The 23,889-nt window shown below is 35.8% G+C and overlaps 1 long non-coding RNA gene across 1 annotated transcript; it reads right to left on the bottom strand.

Annotated features, from left to right (window-relative positions):
* Positions 1-315: 315 nt before the first annotated feature.
* Positions 316-9,629, bottom strand: LOC121141909. The gene is made up of 2 exons (XR_005878857.1): positions 9,526-9,629; positions 316-679 (listed from the first exon to the last, which is right to left on the bottom strand). It is a non-coding gene; the product is annotated as an uncharacterized LOC121141909 (long non-coding RNA).
* Positions 9,630-23,889: the final 14,260 nt, after the last annotated feature.

Below are 23,889 nucleotides of genomic sequence, written 5' to 3'. Positions count from 1 at the left end.
AAATACTAAAAATTCCTGGTGAAATTAGGAATAAAAGAATAAGGAAAGATTATAGTCATTATATTATAGACCATAGTGTCAGCTGTAGAATATATGATCTTTCTTCTTTAATTAAGGGTAAGAGAACTTTGTGAATACACATTTCTTCTCTGCCCATTAGCAACTCTATGTGGTTTAGTTACATACAGGAAATTAAATACTTTTCTGCAATTATCTTATTTGTGTTATAGTACTTTTCCTGGGGTTTCTATTTCAATTCAACCCAGGTAGAAAGGGTAAAAACACATCGAAGAAATAATTCCATCCACAGACATCTTGATGTCAAAGGCTTTATTAGACTTCCAGATGGGCACATGTGATACTTACAGAGGCATGAGTGATAGTGACAGCTGCAGTACTGATAGTTTCCCCTCCTGTATGAGTGGCAGGTTTCAGGAAAACTCTTCACAGAGTCCTCTGTATTTGTGCACAAATACCTTACTGAATAGTGTCCCCTCCCCTGGTGACCGATTAGTGCTTATACAGTCTTTGGAATGTATTTCATGAGATTTTTTTTAGCTTCTGAGTCTTGATTAATGAGATTTTTGTCCTTTCTCCAGAAGAGACCAAATCCGCTTAAGAAGCTGCATGACAGATTCTATCATTCATTCTTTTTCATCTTCTGTGATGTCTCATGAGCCTTGGGAGGGATAATAACAATGTGTTATTTTGTGTCCTTATGACTGGGAATTTTGTGACTATGCTGTACCAACCGTCATGTATTATCAAGAATTTAGACCTATAGGGAGGAAACAAACCAACCAACCAAAGAACCAAAAACCAAAAAACAATCCCTGATTGTGAGACAGCTAGCCATCTATTGCCGTGCATGGGGCCTACTATTTTATTTACTTATGTATTTGTTTGTTTGTTTATTACTCATGTATTATATTCAAACAACAATTTTCCATTGGTCCCCTCCCCAAACTTCCTCCTCTCCCCCAGATACACCCCCCTTTGGCTTCCCTAAGAAAAGAGCAAGACTTCTGGGACATCAACCAAACTCAGCACAGTACACTAAAACAGGAGCAGGCACATACCATCACCAGACACAATATAGTAGGAGGAAAAGGGTCAGAGACTGTCCCTTGTCCCACTGTTAGGAATAGCACCAGGATGCCAAGCTACTCAGTCATAACATACATTCAGAGGACCTAGGTCAGACCCACGAATGCTCCCAGAGTCCCAGTCAGTCGAGTCTGTGCATAGTTTTCACTGGTTCTTTACTATTCTAATTTTCCTATCTTAAAGAGTAAGGATATTCTTTAGTACCAATTATGTTTAACTCATATGACTTCTAGTATGTAAAATACACTGGACATTAAGTATGTGGGGAGTCCTCTTACTTTTATTCCATGTGAGTTGTGAGTATCCATTTGTTCTCACATGATGCGGTGAAGCAAACTTTCTCCGAATAATCTAATACATTTCAAGTATCCATCATCATAAAAGCTTGACTCTATTTCTGTACGCTGCAATCTGTTCCACCAATCTACATTCCTATTCATAAATTAATGTCTGTCTTAGTTAGTATAACATTAGAACAAATTGGTACATCTGATGGCATAAATCATGTTAATGGGGTTTTCTTTTATTAAGCATTTGTTTTGCATTCTAGATCCTTAAATTTCTTGAAGACTTCATGTTTATCATGTGAATTTATATTAAAACATTTTGAAATTTTATTGTGACATAAAATGAAAAAAATTAGTCTGTTGGATCTTATGTCATATGATCGATTTTCTACACAATTTATATATAATTTCCACATATTTATAATGGCGCACACATTGACTTAGATTATAAGTTAGCTTGTCCAAGCGGGCCTTGTATTCTGGGAAGCAAACAGGCATATGAGAATTAGATGTTCATGACTCAGTTATAAATGTAGCGATCAGAAGCCGTCCCATCCACTAGTCGACAGGTTGGGTTGATGCATTTTTATTCTGATTTGTCAATCTTTCTTTTGCTCTTGTGTCTCCTTGCTTTGATTATCTGATCAATGTTATAAGATATACCTCAGAAGCATTGGAGCATGTAGTGTGAATTTACACATTCATTTATATGTTTACTCATTTTATTGTTGAATTACAAAATTGTCAGAAGCTATGCAAACATTAAAAAAAGAAATGATGTATACATATAATTGTGTAGATATCCTAAAAATAATTCTATAAACTAATTTTAGGAGCTTTGCTGAATGTAAACTATCCCTTCCCTTTATTAATTATTTTATGTATTTGTGTGTGTGTGTGTGTGTATGTGTGTGTGTGTGTGTAGTATACATGTGTCGTGGTGCAGGTGTGGAGAAGCCAGAGGACAAAACTTTGGAATCTTTTGTCTTCTCCGTGGGTTCTTGGATGGAATTCAGGTTATCTGGCTTGGGTGACAAGTATTATTACCCACTGCACCAACGCAGTTGCAGAAAATTCTAAGATGCTGAAAATTAATAATGCTTTTATATCCTCGACATCCTATTCATCTACCTAAAAAATCACTTACTTGTAGTTTCTTGGTGTATTTCTTACATATGTATTCCTCATTTATAACTTTTCACAAATCTTTTTGATTATTCACCTATACTTGCAGTGGCCAGGGTTCCCTATAGAAATGGATAATGTATGTGAATCAGAATGAATTGATTTTGTAGGACTGACTTGTTACTATCGTTTCCATTCTAAAATAATTACACATTCTGAAAACGTTCTATGAAATAGGTATAAAATAAAACAAGTCTAGCAGACTTTATTTCCCCTCAACAAAAACATTTCATTCAACTATTTACCTGCCCCTTTGTTTTAGCTGTTCAGCATACAATATTTCTGTAACACAGATTATGGTCTTCAGATAAAACACACAATGGACTGCATTCACTCAAATCATCAGTGAAAGGAAATCTACTTGAATTACCTCTTGTCCCTTATTTGATCGCAGGGAAAGGAAAAGTAACACTTTCGCATACTGTTACTGTCCTCAGTCTAAACTGACATATTTAAATAAGCATAGTTTTTGTTAGTAACAGGATTGCATTGTTTCTATAGTTATGGTTATTTTAATTACTTATACAGATTGTATATCAACTATATAACCCTGCCATCATAAGCGTAGAGTTAAAATTTTTAAGTTATTTTGAACACGTATGACTGCAATTTTATGTTATTACTTTGCTGTTGGTAAATAGGAATTATTTTTATCTCTCAAAGTTTTACTTATAAGTGCTCAAGTGAGAGAGAATGACTCAAAACTAAGATCTCCTCATAGCATTGATAGCATAGAAAAAATATATTTTCCCTCTAAGAGGGACATTTCCTCCAGTCAAGGCCACAGAGTGATAGCAGCTAATTGTGGTTCTGAGTAATAATATTTTGACAGAAAATTGAAATTTTATTAAAATATTACCTGTAGTTATATACATTAACAATAAAATCACAGTAAGAAATTAAATTATGAATTTGTTTCTCTAAATCTTTGCTGTATGTAAGAAAATCATGATGTAGCATTCTAATTTCCAATACATCTCTCATGTGGGTTACTTACCAAGAGAGAGTATATTAAATCAAGAAGATAAGCTGTTTAGTAAGCTAAATCACAATTAAACATAATTAAGCACCTAATGTTTGTAAATAAGCACACGAAGAAAAACTTCTCCAAGACTTAAATGAATAAATATAACAACTAAGATATTTAGTTGGAATATAATAAACATTTCAAAATATTAAATTCTAATATTTATAATTATGTATATGTGTGTGTTATGTGTGTGCAGGTGTCCAGAGATGCAAGAACTTCTGGAGATGAAGTTAGTGGTGTTTGTGAGCCATCCATGTTTATGCTGGGAATCCAGCATGTGTCCTTTAAAAGACTGAAAAATGCTCTTAACTGCTGAACAATTTCTCAAGTCCAAGTCACAGTTCTTTTCTTTTGCTTTATTTTGTATTTTAGTGTGTCAGGTGGAAAACAGGGACTTTTGGATGTCAAACAATTGCTCTAGTGATTATTTTACATGCCTAGTCACCAATGTACTGAGGATTTGAATTTGCAAGATTGGAAAGAAAACATGAAAACTTATAGCAAGACAAAAACAATTGGCATATAAAAGCTGTTTTTGGTTAATCTAACAAGGCACATTTTACATTAATGACTGTGTGGGACACTGAAACTTTTTCTAATAACGAAGCACTTTTGGCTCATCATAATACAAAAATGTGCAGAGACAGATACACTTTTTTGAGGAGTAAGTCCAAATGAATCTAAAGTACATTTGCATTTATGAAGTGTCTGCCTTTAATAATCAGAACACAAAGTAGTGAAAATAATATACTTGCTAAATATTTTAACTGAAAACAATATTTTAGAGGAGAAATTGAGATAGAAGTCACAGATGGAATTTTTGAATATAAAAAGGACCGTTTCATAAAGTGATAGATTTGTTGGTGGCCCTTTCACAAAAGATGTAGGGGGTCCCATCAGGAGACAGGAGATGGGATGTTGCACTTAATTTTTAAGTCTTATTTTTGACGAAGTTGCTATTCCAAAATAGCAATGTGAATGCTTCTAAAATAAGAGGGCAGAAGATAATGAAGTAATGAAGTAAAAACAAAATGAAGATTAGTGTGAGATGATTATTTAAAAATGTATATTTGTAAGACTTTCTGTAGTTTAATTTCTTTTTAAATAGAAGAAAGGCAACAGAAGAGAGAGATAAGAAAAATAAAACAGTACAGGGGAGATGGAATTTTATAATGAATTCCACAAAAGCTTTGCCACATATAAAAAAAATAAAAAATCATTATATAAAGCGATTAATATGCTTGGTTAATTTAATCATTTGGTGGCCCACGCCTTTAATCCCAGCACTCGGGAGGCAGAGGCAGGCGGATCTCTGTGAGTTCGAGGCGAGCCTGGACTACAGAGCAAGTTCCAGGACAGCCTCCAAAACAATACAGAGAAACCCTGTCTCAAAATACCAAAAAAAAAATAGTTTTCAGAATAGTTACAACAGTGAGCTCTTGTTTTCGATTATTTTCAAAGCTTGTTTAAGACAATTGATCTGTTCTATTGTCCTTTAACACAAGGGACAGATAGGTACCATCTGTAGGATTTCCTCCTGTCCTTAAGTGCCCATCAGTATGACACACTGGAAAAAACCAGCCATCACCACATATCCAATATGAGGATTTGTCAAAAAGGTTAGCTTCATTTGTACTTGATAGACCGTGACTGATTAATGAAGAGATATTTCTCTGCCTTGTTTATGTTCTTAGCACACTTGCTAAGCCTCTTTAGGACTAATTGAAGGTACATGCAGAAGGCAATACAAACCTAGAAAATCTCCAGTCTTTCAAGCACAAATGTAATTAGTAAGCGTCTACTTTTAAAATCTCCTTTTGATTATTTCTTAGAACATTTCCATTAACTACATTTACGCAATTCATTTCCAAATTGAGAAATGAGACACAGCCAGAAAACATATAATACAAAAGCAACTTCAAAAGAGAATAATTGTTTCTTTTAACCACCCCTAGCATTTCGCTTTATTCCATTTAAAAATAAATAACTGTACTTTGTCTGTATACTTTGTCCTTTGCCTTCTAATTTACTTTCTATAGGACCTCCAGGAGGTACCATACGTAATTCCACCTTTCACAGGGGAAGCTGCAACTGCTAGGTTTCAATAAATGTGTTCTGGTAATAACTTTTAGTTCTGAAAAGCAGGATAAACTGTGTCATATTCAGTCCTAGTCCTACATTACCACTTCCTTTAAATGAAAGAGAAATCATTCTGGTTGCTAATGAAATTTGCATGTATATAAAGTAGAAAATCATATGCCTTTACATAAACGCCAGAAGAAAAAGCAATTGCAGCTGGCTGTTGAAATACTTGGCTCTTGTGTCCACCTGGCTAATGAAAAAAAAACCCTAAAGGCAGCTGTACTTCCAACAGTTTCCTTTTCTTTTTAAGTACATTTTGAAGGCAAGAGGAGGGCATACATGATTCCAGAATTCTTTTGTATGTAAATGCATGTTTGCATTAAAGAGAAAAGTCACTTCTTTTTTAAATGTTTCAAAGACTCGATATGAGATTCAGATTTTTGTATTTAAATATTATACAGTTTAATTAGTTAAAATTTAAAATGTCAAAACTGCATATGTATATTATTGACATAAATCCATGGTATATAGTGTTGGGTTTCATAAACATATTTTTGTACACATAGGTCATGTATTCCATCATTTTCTTCTCATTTTGACAATGGAAACCTACACTCTTGTCAGTAGTTTAATTTCTATATTCATAGGTGAATTTATGAGTTTAAAGGAGATAGTATTCATCACTGAAATAAATAAACAATTTTTGTTTCAGTGTGGCTTATTTTGCTTAATGATGATCTCTAGCCATGTCCATTTTCCTGATGATCACAAAAATTACATTCTTTATGACTGAATACAACTCCAAGAGAGAATTAATAGATGATATTTTCTTTATAGCTCCATTGGATGATGGACATATGGATTGATTCCATAACCTGGATGTAGTGACTAGTGCTTCAATAAAGTACACTTATCTCTGTAGTACTGTACTTTTGGTCTTTGCTAGGAGTGGTAGAGAGGGGTTCAGATGTCTGACCTGGTTTTGGTCTTCTGAAGGACTACCATACTGATTTTCACAGCATTAGCTTAACTTATGTTCCTCAACAATATAGGAAGATTGCCTTCTCTCCACAACTTCACCAATATTGGTTACTACTTATTTTCTTAAGGATAGCTGTTTTGACCAAGGTGAGACGGGAACTCAATACAGTCTTAAGCTACATTTTGTCAATTGCTAAGAATGTTATTTCCTTACATGTTTACTGGTCAATTGCAATATTAGTTTAAAGAACTGTATGTTAATTTCATTAGCCCACTTATTGACGGAGTAGTTTGGTTTCTCAAGTGTTTTGAGTTCTTTATATTGTTGATATTAATCTCATCTGATGCTTATCAGGAAGTCCTGTCTCATGTTCTGAAAGCTGTCATTTGTCTTTGTTTCTTTTTTCTCAAAAGAACCTTTAGCAATTTCCTCCATCAATTCTTTTTCTTCTCTTCTTTTTTGGCCTGGGCTATTATAGTCCTGTTTGGAAACTATTTGTCTATTTCTTCATTGTGCAGCACTTTTCCTAGATTTGAGGGATTCCTTTTATAATTTTGTAGAATTTCTTTTATTCATGCTTGGTCTTTTTTTTAATTGATTGTTACTTTGTCTGGTTCGCTTGTTTTTTAAAGACGAGAGAAAGAAATGACATGGAGTTGGAGTTGTGTGGGTGTGGAGGTGGGTAGGATCTGGGAGGAGTTGAGGAAGGGGGAAGTGATCAGAACACATTGTATGAAAAAATACATTTTAATTTAAAAAATCACAAGGTTTCGTGCTGGGTTGAATTAACCAGTGTACAAGTTTCTCTTTGTCTTTTATATATCAACCATACTAAATACAGTGGAGGTCACTGGTCATAAGATAATGTAATATGGTTTGTTTTAAGACATAACATACACTAGTTAATGAAATATGCTCATTTATTACTATGGCCCTGAAACTTCCCTTACAGTTACTGATAACTCTGCAGGCTGTGTTCATAATGATAACCAAGGAGAGTCAGTTTGTTAATAATACCATAAAAATGCTAGCTACATGAGAAGACCTTATGTTTGCAAGAATGAACAACTGGTCCAGTTAGCACTTTCTTTTCACCATCCTGAAGTATTGTTATTAGCTTGCCTTTAAGTGTATATTTTAACTGTTCTCTGCGTTACCTTTTGCGTGACAATATTTCATGTAATCAACAATTTTATTTTAAGAACATTGTGATAAGGTCTCATCTAAGCCATGTCTTTCCAAGTCAGTCATGACTTTGAACCTCTGATTTTTCTTGTCTCTGTCCCCCAAGTGCACGGATTCTCAGTATGGCAGCTATGATCTAATTTAATCTTCAATCACATATTTTTACAGCAGCTGTAGGAAACTGGACTTCATTTAAGTTCATTTGTTTTTAAAATTTTATTTATTTAATTTAGAAACAATCTTATTTTACATATCAATCCAGTTCCCTCTCCGTCCCATCCTGCTATCCTCCCATCCCACCACCCATCCACTCCCCAGGGAGGGTGAGGCCTTTCATGGGGGATCATCAAAGTCTGTCACATCATTTGGGGCTGTGCCTAAGCCCTCTTCCATGCATCTGGGCTGAGAGAGTATCCCTCCATGGGGAGTGGGCTCCCAAAGTCCATTTGTGAACTTGGGATAAACACTGGTTTTACTGTTAGAGATACCATAGACTGCCCAGGCCTCCTAACTGGCACCCACATTCAGAGGGCTTGGGTTGGTTCAATGCTAGTCCCCTTGCTTTAGGACTGGAGTCCATGTGCTCTCACTTGCTTCAGGTCAGATGTTTCTGTGAGTTTCTCCAGCACAGTCTTGACCTCTTCGTCCACCTGCCCTCTCTCTCTGTAACTGGATTCTAGGAGCCTTCATCAAGTAGCTGATGTAAGCAGAAGCAGATATCTACAGCTAAGCACTGAGCCATACTCCTGGAATGAAAGGTCATTCTAAGAAGCAAATTATAGTTGCTTGTATTTTTCATTATACCACCCATTCTCACTGTCATAATATCCATTCCTAGTTTTCATTTTCCATTTTAGTGCCTGAAAATTATAATTATATATTGGACATCAGAATTTTTATGCATTGTGAAAACTGCCTTAATGAAGTTTTCTTCTTATTATTAACGAAGGAAAATTGATTTTATTGACATGTTTTACTCTGCACTTTTTCTCAGCTATTCTAACTATGTTGCCACTGTGGATTTGTGGTTTTTTTAAGTGAAACTATCATTAGTTGTATGGCTGATTATAGTTGGTATTGAATGCACAGATAGTATTAAGATATTCTTAAAGATAATAGCCCAATGATCATGAATTTTAGTACTCTCTCCAAGTATAGTTAGCTTATGTGAGAGGAGACACCAGGAAGTTGTGAAGCAAACAAACAAAAACAAACAAAAACCGACAGAATGCTTCCAAGCCATTGTTGCCATTTCATACTGACCTTTATGTTTGTAGTGTTAGTTACAAGAAATCTAAGATGCTATCACACAATTTTTCTGCATTTTCAATATAGATTACCAAATACTGAGGATTTGTATAAAAATCAACAGAAAGTAAATTTTGTTTTATTTAAGTCATACATTGTAATTGCCAGTTCTAGGTCAGTCTTACTTTTCAGGCAAATGCTAAAACACCTCCCAATGCCATGGAGAGTTTGAGAATATCTGACTCTTCAAAATGTTGAAACAGGAATGAGTCAGTATTTTCAACTTAAATAACAGATTCTTCACAGTTGTTTCAGAGTGAGAGAGATAAAAGGAAATTACAGTCCAATACATGCTGTTTTAATTCTGATTAATTTTGACTAAATGATTATAGGTTGTTTGGTAAAAAACACCTCCTTACCTTACCAGGAGCTACAAGTACTGCTGGCAATTCTACATTCTCTGAAGCAATAGAGTGACTACTGTGGAGTAAAGCATAAAGATCCTTGCTTTTCCCCCTTCAAGATTAACTGTGGACTTTGTACAGATATTTATTTGCTCACATGAAATTATGATCTATATCTATTAAATGCCATTTAATTTTATTGACAGAAAGAGAGAAATACTACATTAGTTCTAACATGATTGGTGCTGGAGAATAGAGTAAGTTAATTATTAATGAGAATTATATTTTACTTGTGCCAAAGAGGTGTTTAACATAATATATGTGCATATGAGTTATAGGAATATTCAATAGTATTAGCAAATTATATGTGGAGAAAGAAACTATAGCAATAAAACTATAAAATCTGAATCATATTTCTCAACGTTGATCTCTATTAGCTTCCTGAGTAAGGACTTCAGAATGACGCTCTAAGAAGTAATGTCGTTCTAGGTTGGAATTATAAATTTTTGTTGCTAAAATGCAGATTGTTCTGTATTTTAACATCACTTTATGATGTCAAATTTCAAACATAGAGTTTCCCTTCATCGAGTTATTCTCAGATTTTTGGCAGAAAATGTTTATCAAATATTTCTGAAAGATAACTATTTCTGAAAAACAAATTATATAATGAATCAAGAACAAATATATTTTTCTTTCATTGTACAATCTTGTTAATTAGTGGAGAAGGAAGAAAAAAACAGGAAATGTTTTTCTTTGTGAAACAGACAAACTTTTTTGATGAAGTAAAATTCCCATTCACAGTTATGATCAACTCACTGATTTTAATTAGCTATCATGTTTGTGAAACACTATATCACTACATGTATATACATCATATGTATATATCTACACAGCATAAAGGTTTCATGTATATATATATATATATAAATATATCATCACAGATTTTAGCTATAAAGTTAAAGAGTGTAAATAAAATATTGTTGCATTAATAACTTATGACTTGAGGAATGGTTTGTGTATTAATTATAGTATATGATTTATAACTTAATAGTTATAGTTTGTGCAAAAAAAGGATTGTGATTTCAGACTGATTTTAATCATTACAACTAGCTTCAAACATGTTTATCATTTAAACTACGAACCATTGCAGTCAAACCATTTTGCCAGCAAAAATGAATTGGTTCATACCTGTACTGTAAAGCTCCAGACTTTGAGATCAAACTCTTTTTTGTTTTTCACCCCTCGGGATTTTATTTAAATTAGAAACAATCTTATTTTAGATATAAATCCCAGTTTCCTCTCCCTCCCATCCTCCCATGCTCTCCCAACCCCCCCATCTCATCCCCCTTCTGCTCCCCAGGGAGGGTGAGGCCTTCCATGAGGGAATCATCAAAGTCTGTCATATCCTTTGCAGCAGGGCCTAGACACTCCCCCCGTGTGTCTAGGCTGAGGGAGTATCCCTCTATGAGGAATGGGATCCCAAAGTCCATTCATACATTAGGTTGTCCTGGAACTTTCTCTGTAGACCAGGCTGGCCATGAACTCACAGAGATCTGCCTGCGTCTGCCTCCCAAGTGCTGAGATTAAAGGAATTTGCCATGAATGACCAGCTCCTTTGTAATTCTTTCAAACAATTTTATATATGTTTGATCAAAACATGCAAAAATTCAGGTCACACATCATTTTCATGGAGAGAGCCAGATTAAACTGCTATTTTGGAAAGGTAACAAAAATAACAAAACTACTATTCCCTAAAACTCAGTTTTTTTCTCAAATAAAATAATTTTCTCATACTTTAGCAAATGTTTGTGATTCAGCCACTTTTTCCCCCAACACCAGAGTTTTGTTGTAACAATTCTCTCATGGTATTTTTCAACATAGACACGTCTTTTATTTGTGTTTTTGTTTTTGTTTTTTTATGAGACAGGGTTTCTCTGTATTGTTTTGGAGGCTGTTGGTCCAGCCCGGCCTCGAACTCACAGAGATCCACCTCCCTCTGCCTCCCGAATGCTGGGATTAAAGGCGTGTGCCACCACCGCCCAGCAGAACACGTCTTTTAATATCTGTGTAGAAATTTACTTTCTGGACTTATTTATAAAACTCAATATTTTGTGAGGAATCACATAAAACTTATTAGAAAGTAGAAAAGACAAACATTATTTAATTATTTGTGCCTTTACAGCCTATTTGTGGATATATTATTCACAATACTCACAGATAATCAAAATAGCAGGAAAAAAATCCAGTATCATTTTATTTTCTTAAAGAATTGTATAACCACTGATCGTATAACCACTTTAGACCTTGTTTAATTTCATTTTTTTCAACTTAAATACTTTAATTTGTTAAAAATGCAACTTGTTTGTTCCCTTATGAAATCTGTCCAAAGGAGGGAATATGTCCAGCATCCATGGAGCTGTGCTTTGACCCTCTTCACTGGGTATTTCTTCAGATCACCGAGGCTTGAGGGCAATCATGGTACAGATGTTCAGATGGAATAAATCTAACTTAGCTAAGTAACCCTTAGTTTTAAATGTTGTGCAGCCCATATGTTGTTACTCTTGGCTCTCTTGTTCTCAAAATGTTTTCTTAGCAATTTGTCCACGTGGCTGCCTATCTTTTTAATTAATTCATTCTTATTCTGTACATTATCCTATTGTGTGCTTACCACTATATATGAATCTAGTCTGAGAAGGATCTTGATGTCTTGTCAACTCAGAGTTCTTGTCATACAGGAGGCATAACTTAAGTTGTGACACATTAAAAAGAAAGAAATCTTGACCCCTTTGCTCATATTATCGCTCCTCCCTCTCTATGAATGGACTCCAGGAGTTTGGCTCAGAGCTTAGCTGTGGATCTCTTCATCTACTTCCATCAGTTAGTGGATGAAGGCTCTATGGTGACAATTAAGGTAGTTATGTGGTGGGGGAAGGGGAGGGGAGCAGGAGGATCGAAGGAAGAGGGAACTGGGGTTGGTATATAAAATAAGATTGTTTTAAAAAATTAAAAATAAATAATAAAAAACAAGCCAAAACAAACAAAAATAAGTCTTAGTACCAAATTTAACAAATATTTTCAGCAGGATTTGATCAGATTTTTTTTCTCACGTGTCCCCATTGAAAGGAGGATATAGGTTATAGGCCAAATTCTGTCCCAAATCCTTGTCTTCTCATTCAGGAAGATATATTTAATTTCTTACTAATTTATTAATTCATATCCTCCCTTCTTTAAATCTATGTGCGTATATAATATATACCCACATATATACATATGTATATATGTGTATATCAATATGATATGAAGACTACTTCATAGCATTTTCTAGTTGCACTCCTATTTACCAACACCATTTTGATTTTGTTATAAATAAATTTATTATGGATGGATGGATGTGTTTCTATGTTGTGTTGTGTGTCCATTATAAATTTTGATGATAATTATCTAAGTCATTCAACATAATCTTATATTTTGTTTACTACCAGACACTGCAGTATACATTTTTCTGTGTTGTTATCAACATTTTAACCGAGTTACTTAGGATTTAGTATAGAATTCTTATACAAGTGTTCCTAACTTTATACCTTGTGATTTCATTCTGAGTAAAAAGAGTATTTATTAAACCTTCCTTCTCATGTACTCATATATGATGTTAACTGTTATAGGATTTCTGCCCGGTTCTGAAGCCACCTCAGAGACCCCAAATAAACACTCAGATGTTTTATTAATTATGAAACTGTTGGTTGTTGGCTAGGGCTTCTTATTGGTTAGTTCTGTTTTAATTATGCACCCATTTCTATCAATCTATGTATTGCCACAAGGCAGAGGCTCACCTGGTAATGCCCAGCATGGTGCTATTCCTCTGGCAACCTACATGGTGACTGACTTTGCGTATGTTTCCCAAAATCCTCTTCATCTCCTAGTCCCACCTATCTTGCTGCCCTATTGGCCAACAGTATTTTATTCACCAACCAATAGGATAAACATATACAGAAGATCATTCCTCATTAGTTACCACACTTGATCTTGATATATTATGTTTTCAGCAGTTTGCTAGATAGCTGTTCGGGTCACACAAATCATTGAATAACTAGTTTTATTTCCTCTTTCTTTGATCTCATTACAGTATCTAGAACTTAATGGACTGTATTAAAGGTGGCAGTGGGTGCTCTTTTGTTTTTGTCTTGATGTCACCAGTCAAAAATTTGTCCTATTTGTAATGGATTCCCCTTAGTAAAGGAATTCCCCACTATCCTTCACTAAGTGATATTTGTATGGGTTATATATAAGGTGCTGCATGTGTTCTGAGATCCTGGGTCAGTCTAGGTGCCAAGCACAATAAATCCCTGTTTTATTTTTCTTACTCTCTGTAAATATGCTTTTACAATCGTCAACAACAGATTTCATTTTAAATATACAAACAAACAAAATTCAATATAAACACTACAGTATTTTGCACATTCTTAGGTAGAACTAATAAAATCCTCTTAACTGAGCTCTGGTCTTCTGGTAAGACAATTCTGGTAGGAGAGAATTTCCTTTGCATATCTTTCCACAGTTCTTTCTGGCCTGGTTTCTCATGTGTTTGTTTTCCTGTTGTCCCATTGTGTTTCTGCAGATTACCTGGGCCTCACCTGTTAGGTCAGCTCTCTCTCACAGAGCTCTCTCTCCTGGCCTTCATTTACATTTTAAAGTAATTTCCATACAATGCCATAGAGAAAATTTCTCCCTGAGTCTCACACCTCATAATATTTCTGCCCATGATAACTCAATCATTTCTCCAAAATCAGTGAGGTCTTTCTAATAGGTATAATAGTCGCCTTCTTCCTTTCCTGTATCCTAAATATACCCTGGATTACTTCAATACACTTAAGTAGCACTTACCGAATTCTCTGTTATTATAATCCTTCGTGAATACCAGCAGTCAATTCAGTTCTACTTACCTTCTGAAAGGGTCCCAGTTTGGTCTTTTCTTTTGCTACCTTGGGTTCTTTCCTTTCTTATCTCAAGTTTGATACATAGTCCTTCCATTACAGACTCCGGCTTTTCCATTCTTAATGCCCAGGGCGGATTTCCTCACACAGCATGATGGCCTTCAGTGTCAAGGCTAAATCCCCCATTTTCATTAGCATTCTGCATCCTTTGATTTCTGCTACCTGAGAAAACCAAAGCAGGGCTCCATGGAGGCAGGATGTCTGTCTTTCCTGTTACTAACACTGGGGATGTTTGCATTCAGAGTAAAATATAGAAGAGATTTGGGAGGTACTACCAGGTATATTCCTCATTTGCCATGTATTCAGTGATTCTTGGAAGAGAACTGATTCATATTGATCTTTGTTTCTTGATCCATCTGTGACTCTTTTAATACTTCAGTTTCTTCAAGGGATATGGCCTATGATATCTGAACTTCTACTTCTAGCTGATGTTCTCATCCACTTATTTCACTAAAATTCAAACAATGTTTGATTTAAAAATAATTTATCACTTTCCATTAAAAAACAAATAATTCTCTTTGTCTACAATTACACGTATTTTCTTATGTATATTATTGGTGTATTGGTTAAAACATACCTTTCCATTTATTTGGCTAAAATTAAACCCCACACCTTATTCCTTAGGGTACATTTAATATTCTCTCTTGTTGTTATTTATTCAGAATGCCTTTCTTTGGGTTTGACTCTGTATTAGCAGTTTACTTGCTGGTATAATATTCAAAGCAAATCTGTGAAGAAATCTGCTATCTTAGTAGATATATCCCATTGGGATGGAGGTGACAAACTCTGAACAATAAATCATATATAAATATCAATTAATAAAAATTACAGTTGTGAAAATTCCTATAAGATATAAGTTATTGCATTAACATAAAATGAGCATAATCTAAATTCCCATCTTTCAAAAAAAATTAGAAGTTATCAAGGGAAAAAACAAAGTATACTGAAGGATAAGCATAGGAAAATATTAAGTAAAATGTGATCACTGGCTTCATTGAGAATTCAAGTCATCATTTGATAATTGAGATATAGAGAACATGGAGCTTTGTATTTGTGCCATAATTGTGTATGTACCTAGTGGGCTATAAATCCTCAGACTACAAGGATCTTGCCTAAGTTTCCAGGTGAGGGATTTCAATCTCTCCATAGTAGACTGATGTGGTTGTGTGATTTTTTTTATTTTTATTGGTCTTTAAATTCTATGAGTCTATGTCAGTCAAAAGTTAACGATCATAATATTATTCTCATGTATTATTTTAAGACTTTGCAAACCTTAGCTGCACTATCACTTTGAACTGTTGGACATTTCTTAATTTAGAAATAATTTCTGGTACTAGGATAAATAGTTAGCAAGCTGATTCTGAGAAGAAAAAGAACTTGAAACTCTTGAGGGGGTCACAATTACAGATATGAAATAGTTAATCTAGCTGTCCACTGCTGCCATTTCATTCTAATGCTTTAGTCTCACTCTGAAAGTTTAACCCAAAAAGACATTCATCATTCCTAAAGCCATTATAATTGCACATAGTGTCCCGAAACATCTTAAAATCATTGTTGAACTGTGTGTCTACATCTTAGGTGTCAAATAATCTGTTTTATAGAGTAGAACCCCCCTTTTCTGTTTTCTTCTTGCTGTGCTGTGCCTTAATTGCACAACTCAGGAGCTGAGTTTGTGGTTTCTCTCTCTGTCTCTTTTGCTGATGTGTCACGGAATTGTGACTACAACTTCTATGGTAATTGATGGGTACAAATTCTTCTGGGCTGTATTAACAGCGTTGCAAGCAGTGAGGCAAGCAGTAAATGGAACATAAATGGGTTCAGGAGCTCTGGAGACATCGATGGTGCTGGAGGCAGGGAGATAATAACTACAGCTAAGCAGAGGGAACTAGTGTACATGAGGTTTGTCTCACTGGTCATTGTATATCATTTGCATTTTGTGGTTATGCTCAACCATTGCTTTCCCAAACCAATTAACCTTCAGCATGGTGCTAACTAGTGCAAATGTGGCTCCTAGTTAGAATGATCACTGGACCTTTGATTTTATGTGCCAGTGATAATGATGCAGATTCCCACTGAACTTTTGAAGAAGAAATGTTTGTCTTTTAATCTTGAATACTTTTGTTCAGACACCATATTCCTATGAGGTGACTTGGTGTGAGTTTATAAGACCACACCTTTACATTTTTAATTGAGGGCTATAAAGTTGAACAGTACAGTACTATTTTTTATTAAAAACTTAATTGTATTTATTAGGAACTTGGTCACAGAGAATGGACTATTTGCTCAAGATCTAAAATCCCATGGGAGTATTGCTTGAAATAGAAATAAATGATAAAGCTCATTCTAGTGAGAGTAAAGAACAATTCAATAAAATTCAGTAAAATAACTTGAGTACCTATGTTGTATTTAGCATAGATCTTGAGGTGGGAATAAGAGAATGTATTTAGTTACCACTTGGAAATAAATGAACAAGGATTATTCCAATGTATGCACATGAAAAAAAAGAAAATTGCTAATTTCAATTAATAATGGGAGCCATTGAGGAGAACGCAAACATCTCACTAGGCCTATGAGGTGGAGAAGCACATGACTTTTTTGGAAGTCTGCATCCATCAGAAATTGTGGGTAAATCTGTAGCGTTTACTAATATCAGAAGATACAGTTTTTCTACCTGGAGGTTGTATTTGTTTCATGACACAGTGAGGAGAAAGCAAAATGTAGGTGGGTTCTCATTAAAATACAGGAAACTTTATACTATGAAACATGTCTTGTGTTAATTTCTGCAGAAAATAGTATTCTTTCCTCTTGCCAATGCCTAATTCATGTGCTAAATAATAAAAATATGGGAATACTGTGTGATTCTCGGTTTTCACACCCTGAATCTGTCAGTAAATGCCTTTCCCATGGTTTTCCACACATATATACTTTTGACACTAACGATGTCATCAATCACCCAGTTGATTATATATAAACATCGTTGTGTTTAAACATCTCTGTGAAGAATTCCTTAAGCAGACATATTTCTTTGTAAATAAGGAATCCAGCATGAAGTTAACTCTCATGTCCAGTTGGGAAGAATTTAATGACTTGAGCACCATATGGCATCTTCCTAGCTGGCAAGTCTCACTAAACATGAGAAAAAAAAAAGCTCTTCACAAAGCAGCCGAGTGCATCCTCCCGCTGAAACACTTCAAGAGTACCCAGTATTTTGTCAGTCTTCAGTAGACATCTTGACGAATATGAATGTAACAGAATTGTCTGAATCTGTGTATTCAATATGTATGGATCAAAACTAGAAACCAAATATTAGCTGACATCTTGGATGGAATGTTGTGAGTTCTCCAAATGTTTTCTTCCTTCTGTGTGGTCATTTCAGGAGGAATCAGATATTAGACTGAGTTTAGTGCTACAATCAAATTCTCCTTGGAGGAAGGACAGGCTGCAAACACAGAGAACCTAAAAAAAGTTTTGTTATGTCAATGAGAATTTCAGATCCTGCATTTTGATCGTAGTCACTCCTCAGTTTATCCAAAGTTTGCCAGATCCATGCCCCCATGACTACTTCACCCAACCTTGTATTCTCATTTAACCACCCATCTAGTCCGATTGTGCTGTCTGTATCCTCTTGGGTGCAGTCTTCCTCTGGAGTGGGTTCAGTCTACCAGAAGCTGCACCCTTAGACAATCAATTCTCCCTCTCCCAGCATCTGTCAGCTGTCAATATTTTCTCAAGTAGATGTGAGACGAGACTCATGTCGACCTCCTCCTCCCACACTTGGGTTTTGCTTGAGTTAAGCCTGCATGGGTCCTGGTCAGGTTGTCACAATCACTGTGTAATAGTGACGAGGATCCATTGTTTTATTACAGTCATCTGTTCTCCCTGGCACTTACAGTACTTTCACTCTGTCTTTGATGATGACTCTTTACATAAATGTTTTCATTTAGAATACCCAAAGTGGTGAAATAATTATGAAGAGACCATAGGGCATTGGCTTTCAAGAACAGATTAGGATATCATAGCTCCAAACCTCCAAGTATTAACTTGCTAAACCATAAAGCTAAAGTTTTTTTTCTCTTTTATTGTTTTTTTTTTAATGAGATAGGGTTTCTCTGTATTGTTTTTGAGGCTGTTGGTTCAGCCCGGCCTCAAACTCACAGAGATCTGCCTACCTCTGCCTCCCGAGTGCTGGGATTAAAGGCGTGTGCCACCACCGCCAGGCTTCTCTTTTATTGTTAAGACAATGATAGGCGAGCTATAATCTGTAGAACCAGAAGGTTAGGTAAAAACTAAACGGCTGATGAGTACAAACAGATATCCCTAGAAAGGGTATAGGTAATTATGGATTGATTGGCATGGGGCTGGAACAGGAGGATCAAACACAAAGAGCGAGAGAAGAAAAGAATGAAGACGGAAACACTGGAAAGACAGCTAAAATTAAGGACCATTTGACAGGTCAGATGGAAACCTAAAGAGTAGAACTGTCTTTACATCTTTAAAGTATGTCCTTGCATTTCCTCAGTGTCTGATGTTATGTCCCCTCTTTTATCTCTAATTTTGTTAATTTGGATTTTCTCTCTGCCCGTTTAGATAATTTAGATAAGAGTTTGTCAGTATCATTGGTTTTTTTCTAAGAACCAACTCTTTGCCTCATTGATTTTCTTGTTCACTGCTTTCAGTCCCAAGTTTGATTACTTATTGCAGCCTACTCACTTTAGCTCTGATTTCTTCTCTTTGTTCTAGAGCATTCAGGTATTCCGTTAAGGGCTTAGCATGAGATCTTGTCATTTTTTTTTAAATGTGAACACTTAGTGCTGTAAACTAGCCTTTTACAGTTCCCTTTATTCTCTGTCAGTTTGAGTATGCTGTGTTTTCATCTTTATTCAATTCACAAAAGTCATTAATTTCTTTCTTAATTTATATCTTTACCCATTTTTCAATTTCTATGAGTTTGTAATATTTCTTTTGTTTCTGTTCTTGATATTCATCTTTATTACTAGGTGGACTGTGGTGATATTTTATGATCTATCAAACAAAGCTTGCCTGAAGATAAGAGAGGAAAGCTAGCCACACTAATTAGCCATACAGGTGAGGCACAAAACTTCAATTCCAGCAGCCACAGTAGTTTGCCATAGAGGCCATGCAGTGGTGGTACACACCTTTAATCTCAGCACTCAGTAGATAGAGGCAGATGGGACTGTTAGTTCAAAGCCACCCTGGGCTACACAAAATCAACCCAGTTTAAAAGAGAAACAGAGCTCACACAAAGATTATTCCAACACTTGGAGTGATAGGCCTTTAATCCCAGCACTAAGGAGTTGGAGACAGGAAGACATACAGCTAGGCAGAGAGAGGAATGTAAGGATGGAGAAGACAGGAGCTCATGGCAGTCTAGGCAGTCAGACTGAGGAGCAGAGTAGTCTGAGCTGCAGTTAATCTGAGGCAGTCTGAGGATGCGCTCTGAGGAGTCAGTGTCAGTACAGGATGAAGTCGAGGTAAGAGCTGGGGGCTGGCTGCTTTGCTATTCTGATCTTTCAGAGCTTAAAAATGACCTCTTTGTTGGATTCAGATTGAAAACTTTATAGAACTCTGTTTTAGTTTTGACTCTACATCTCTAATGAAGGATGATTTTTCTTTTCATCACAATACTAAGTGAAAACTACTCAGGCATCAGAAGATGCTGGAGATGCAGCAATGCGCTTCCCCCAAGACATCTCAGGCGTTATGGTTTACAGCCCTCTGTGTCATGGTAGCCACGAAGAATATGTCATGATGATGGTATGCTCTTTCAATTTATCAGGTTTATAGCTTTTCATTGCAATATCCCTAGGAAACCAATGCAGCCTCATTCCCACAAACTCTGACAGCAAGGATAAATATAAACTGGGAAGAGGGTACAACTAAGAAATATGCAACACCCTCGAATAGGATCATTTAGGAAGCTGTAATTGACTGCGTGTTTACAAAGGTGAGGTTGGGGTTAAGGAAAGTTATGTGGTGAGGGCAATTGACTGATTTTCTAAGACTACATTAGTGAAATAGCACACATAGTGAGGCATGAACTTCAAAAATTTTTTTTCATGGTTCTTGAAACAGATTTGTGCAAGGCTGGTTTCTCAGGCTGCTGCTCTCTGTGGCGTGTAGGTTTTTGTTCATGTCTTCTGGCAGCTGTGTGGGTGTTTGTGTGCGTGTATGTGCACGTGTATGCAGGCAGGTACACGTGTGTGTGTGGTGTGTGCATGTGTGTGCATTTACGTGTGTGTGTGTGTGTGTGTGTGTATGTGGTGTACATACAATTGTTCTCACGTATCTTTGAGTACCTCCATTTTATTAAGACATCAATCAGATAAGACAAAGGTTCATGCAAACAGCTTCACTTCAATTTAATTATCCATTTAAAAACTCTCTAAATATGGACACAACTCTAAGTTCCTGGCAGCTAGTGTTTCACCAATGAATTTTAGTATTCATGTGAGTCTATAACATTGTTTCTGGCAAAGATATGCTCCGAGAGACCCAGAGAAGAAGAGATCTGAACGGAGATGGGTGTTCAGGAACAGATGACCTTGCTATAGCAATGAAGGGGACACTGAAAGCAGGGAGGCCAAGGAAAAAACTCTCCTTTGCCGGAGTTCCTCTCCTGAAAGTGCAGTGGTGCTTTGCATACGCCCATCTTAAACTCAGAGTCAGAGCTAAGGTGGGAAGCTTAGAGACAGGACCAGAATGATAGCACATTACAGTTGTTTCACAGGGACTTGTGGCTGGTTTTGTAGCCTGAAGCCATGCCTTGGAAATTCAAATCACAATCTCACCTTGTGTGAATTATTTTTAATTGTAATCAATCATATATGCTAAATATTAAACTATAAATATATTATATGCATGCATCCTTCAATAGCACAAAGTACTTCAAAATAGCACAGAAGTGGGTATATATTCTATGATTATGTTGTTATGTACTGGGCAATGTTGTGCTCTTGATGTATAAAATGTTCTGAAATTCAGCTCCAATTCTTGTTTTTCTGGATCTTATTTAAGTTGGTATATGATCAAGACCCAAGGACCCAATGAAATAATAGGATATATTTATTCAAAACAACTCTAGATGAACATGTTTCATGAGGATAGCATGTTAACGCACCTTCGTCATCCAGGAAACTAATTGATATTTGGCAAATATTTATTTAAATGACAAATAGACATAGGTTTATTTTCCTTGGTATGTAAATAGGCCACTAGAATACAATTATTATTTGAATGACTTTATGTATTCTAGTCAACCAAGTAATAGGGGTAAATATTTGGATTTATTTCCAGGCTTTCTTTTCTTCATGGGTTCTTTTAATCTTCTTATGTTACAATGTTTCATGGATAAATTAGTTGAAAATGTCAGTTTATAAACTGACTCCGATGTTTATATGCATATTGACTGTCTACTATTATAGACAAATACAATTGCTCTTATCAGCAAATACATGGGGCCAGTTTTGCTGAGAAGCTGACAGAAGTTACTCCGAACTGGGTTTCTACATTGGAAAGTTTGGTGATTAAATTTCTGAAAATAATTAATGGTTGCAAACATTTTAATAAAGTTAACAATGAATAGGCAGTAAAGACAATTGCATATTTGTTGCAGTTTCTGCTGGGAAATAATTGCCACCAGAAATGTCAAATGAGTAATAAAAATATTGGAGGGATGTAAAAATGGTTTACAAGGCTTGCATGGAATGTTTCCACTAGGGGGCACTGCTGTTCTGTAGCACACCGCTTGTGCCCTCAGTAGACAGTGAAGGTTTAAATCGGGCTGACTGGGAATTTGGATTGTGGAATGAAATTCTCAGAAAGAGGAAAAAAAACTTAAAGTTTATATAATTTATCAGAGCTTTAAAATAGTTGAGTATTTAGTAAGAATTGCCATCAAACTCATTTTCCCTATCTTTGTGATATGCATTACACAGAATGAAAAAATATTTGGTAGTCTGTAGAAAAATTTAAAAGATAATACTGTGTGTTCATTGTAAATGTTTCTTCTTCTCATGATGTGAAGTAATAATAATAATCATAGCTGCATATATAGGCTTCCCTTTGTGGTGCTATGACATAGTTTATATAGTTTAAGCAGACATAGTTTATATTCCTACTATATTATGCATTTATATTTGCACATCCACAGTGCAGATGAGAAGACAGGTACTCTCATGACTCATTCATAAGAAAAGAGACTGAGGAGCAAAATGCAATGACCGTGTAAGTCTCATAGTCATGAAGGTGGAGATATGTATGCAAGGACATGAAAATAACAATGAAGAATAATTCCTTCTACTAGGTAGATAAAACCATACTACATTACATAGGCATTTAAAGTTCAAGTTTTGGAGCTTGGAAACAAAAGTTTTATTTCATTAGTATTACTGCAACCTTTGGTTAAAATCAACTTAAGACACGCTGTATTTATTATGTGATAAAGACATTATGACAAATATAGAAATGTAACTAACATGTATTTTCTGATACAAAACAATGGACACTTAAGGACATATGATATATGTGTTCAAATAGCTTGCCATGAACCATATTGGAAAAACACACTTGTTTTGTAGGTAGAATTAGGAGCTTTTTGTGGGTTAAAGTGAACAACAGTCCTTTACGGAGGAAAGAGATTTTGTACTGGTCACGAAATATGAGTTTAATTCAAATTCTTGTGTAAAGCATTACACAGAGCAAGACTCAGAATGTGGGGTAGCTCAGGTAGATGGCAGTCAATATAGAAATCTGGAGTCTTTGGTGGGTATGGCTGGGTGGGTTGTTGTAACTTAAGAAAAGCAAAACTTGAGAGAAGACACCATGGGACAGGGTTCAAGCTGAGTTTTGTTGTTATTACTATTACTAGGGAAAAGGATCATAAAAAGGGGAAATGAGAGGGGGAAACTGACCTCTGGGAAAAGAAGCATCAGGAGATAGGAAAGAGGGACGGGGAGAGAGAGAGAGAGAGAGAGAGAGAGAGAGAGAGAGAGAGAGAGAGAGAGAGAGAGAGAGAGAGAGAGAGAGAGAGAGAGAGAGAGAGGGAGAGAGGGAGGGAGGGAGGGAGGGAGGAGAGAGAGACATAGAGACACAGAGAGAGAGAGAGAGAGAGAGGGAGGGAGGGACGGAGGGAGGGGGAGAGGGAGGGAGGGAGGGACGGAGGGAGGGAGAGAGGGAGGGAAGGAGGGAGAGAGAGACAGACACAGAGGCAGAGACAGAGAGAGAGGGTGGGGGAGAGGGAGACAGAGAAGAACAGACAGAAGACAGAGAAAGGGAGAGAAGGATGGAAGGTTGGTAGGGCCTTTTTTTGTTTTTTGTTGTTGTTTTGTTTTGTTCTTTTGTTTTTTTGCGAGACAGGGTTTCCCTATGG

This window comes from Mesocricetus auratus, unplaced genomic scaffold (assembly GCF_017639785.1).
Source record: "Mesocricetus auratus isolate SY011 unplaced genomic scaffold, BCM_Maur_2.0 Super-Scaffold_100008, whole genome shotgun sequence".
Lineage (NCBI taxonomy): Eukaryota > Metazoa > Chordata > Mammalia > Rodentia > Cricetidae > Mesocricetus > Mesocricetus auratus.
This window is presented reverse-complemented; position numbering and strand designations above follow the sequence as displayed.